Source organism: Megalopta genalis, unplaced genomic scaffold, assembly GCF_051020955.1.
Source record: "Megalopta genalis isolate 19385.01 unplaced genomic scaffold, iyMegGena1_principal scaffold0074, whole genome shotgun sequence".
Classification (NCBI taxonomy): domain Eukaryota; kingdom Metazoa; phylum Arthropoda; class Insecta; order Hymenoptera; family Halictidae; genus Megalopta; species Megalopta genalis.
This window is the reverse complement of record NW_027476143.1, coordinates 402,501-405,000: the sequence shown is the minus strand read 5'-3', so window position 1 is coordinate 405,000 and position 2,500 is coordinate 402,501. Positions and strand designations below refer to the sequence as shown.

Sequence of the window (2,500 nt, the reverse complement as noted above, 5' to 3'; positions counted from 1 at the left end):
GAAGTTAATCCGCGTCGTTTCGTAAACGGTAGTTTAAAAGTGACAAAAATTAAAAATTTTTTGTATCAACGTGCAGTGTTTTTTACCAACAACAACCTTGTGCAGTTCATTTGTTGATTGTTTTAACGTTAAAAAAGTTATAAGCATAAACATTTACTTTAAATTGTTCGCGTCCGTAAATTTTGACTACCTGCGCCGTCCCGGATTACAAGGGTCGCCGGCCAGGTAACGGTACCGCTTAACGGTAAAAGTAACGGTTTCTCGGCCTGTAGTACATTCCTCCGCGAAAACTCCTTAGCAACCGTCCCTAGTTACGCGCAAATTTCTTGATACGTACATTATTTTTCACGTGTGAGTTTCCAAAAATCCGAAGAAAAAAATCCGTGTGCAACTCCTAGACGACCTGGACGCCAGCCCAGCAGCCAACCGCCAGCCGACAAACCCACCACCTCGCCAGCCGACCACAACAGACAGGATGGAAGCCGATACATCCGATACAGAGGGCTACATCAAAGTAAGTAAACGCAACAGAAAAAATAAACGTAGAATAGTCTCCGACGCAGAATTAGACTCTGACACCCCGCTAACCAACGTGCCCTCTCAAAAGCCCCCCAAAACCCGGAGAAAATCCGAAGCCCCTTCTCCGCCCCCGGTCACACCTGCCCCCAACAATCCGCAAAACAACAGCAGCAAGACGGCCGCCGTCACTCCCTCCCCCGATCTCACCGCGAACGAACTTCGCTTAAAATCCGAAAAGGTCTCAATGGCCTTATTGAACTTCTTAATGGACCAGGACAACGGTCTCTATCCCGAAGCATCGCAGTTTATCGCCAGTAAACTCGCGAAACTGCAAAGTATCCTTGGAGCGTCCCTCCTCCGCTGCAGTAACCTCGAGGGCCAAATCCACGCCATCACCTCCGAAAATAAAATGCAGCGCAAGACCCTCGAGACAGTCACTGAAAAGTGTCAAGTCTCGAAAGAACCCTCCCGACCCACCACCTACGCCGAAAGAGTCGGAGTCCGCTCCAAAACTGCGGCTCTTTCAAATTTAAAACAGAACCCTCCTAGCGCGATCACGATCCTTCCACAGGATCCCAAGGTCTTCGAATCCAGTGAGAAGACCAAGGAAGCAGTCCTGAAGCTCGTTTCCCCTTCCGAGAACAAATTGCAAATAAAGAGCATCAGGAGGATCCAGGGCAACGGGATCCTAGTCGAGTCCTCTAAAAATTCTGACCTAACCACCCTTCAAGGCAACGCGCAGTTGAAAGCTGCCGGCCTAATAGTAGGAGCCCCGCTAAAGAAAAATCCCAGAATAATATTGTACGACGTCCCGAAACTCGAGAGTGACGAAGCCACACTTAAGGCTATCGTCAACCAGAATCTCGACGGCCCCGAAAAATCTATTTCCCAACAGATCAAACTCGCATTTAAATCAGGCGACAAAAACAGAGATAGATGCAACTGGATTCTAGAAGTGTCTAAACAGGCCCGCGACATCCTCGTCAAGAAAGAGCGAGTCTACGTCGCATGGAATTGTTGCCGCGTCAACGATTACATCGCGGCGACCCGCTGTTACAAGTGCCACAGCTTCGGTCACACGACGAAATACTGCCGCGCCGAGAAAGACATTTGTGGTCATTGCGCCGAGCAAGACCACACTTTCAAAACATGCCCAAACAAGGCCAAACCGTCCTGCTGCCATAATTGCCAGAAAACCGGCAAACCCGCCACCCACTCTGTCACCCACAGCGAATGTCCGGCATACATCGCTGCTATAAATCAGGTCCTCGCTCGCACGGATTATGGTTTATAAACCTAACCACTCCCAATCCATGCCCACCCTTAAAATAGGCCAAGTATCCACTAGACGCAACACAAGTAGCACGCGAATCCTAAAAGTAGCACAAATAAACGCCGGAGGTTCTAAGACAGTAACTGACGAACTCAGACAGATAGCGACAAACAAAAAGATAGATATACTCTTGCTTCAGGAGCCCTACAGTAACGCGAACTCCATCCCAGGCTTCGGAATTACTACAAAAATCATAACCGACAAAAAACGCTTTTCAAAAATCTCTACCGCGGACAAAATTAAATCAGCAATAGTTATTTTCAACACCGAAATAGAAACCCTTAAGATCGCACAAATAAGCAACACCCATTGCACATGCGTAGAAATCTGCACGAAAGACGACAGATTCTACATAATCAACGCGTATCTCCAATTTTGCGAAAACATAGACTCATACTTAACCCACCTAGATAAAGCAATTACAACTCTCAAGGGGCATAAAATAATAATTAGCTTAGATTCAAACGCGAACTCCCCCCTCTGGTTCAGCAAACGCACAGATCCTCGAGGAGAGACAATGGAAGATTTCATCTCCCAACACAGACTCTTCGTAGTTAATAAGCCTTCCGCAACCTTCACATTCAACACACCTAGAGGAACTTCTAACATTGATCTCACTCTAGCGTGTGCAAACTCATTCGACAAAAT

At 47.2% G+C, this 2,500-nt stretch overlaps 1 pseudogene; it reads left to right on the top strand.

Moving 5' to 3' along the window:
* LOC143261895 (large subunit ribosomal RNA) overlaps positions 1-185 on the top strand; it is a 3,203-nt pseudogene extending 3,018 nt beyond the window's left edge.
* The last annotated feature ends 2,315 nt before the right edge of the window (positions 186-2,500 follow it).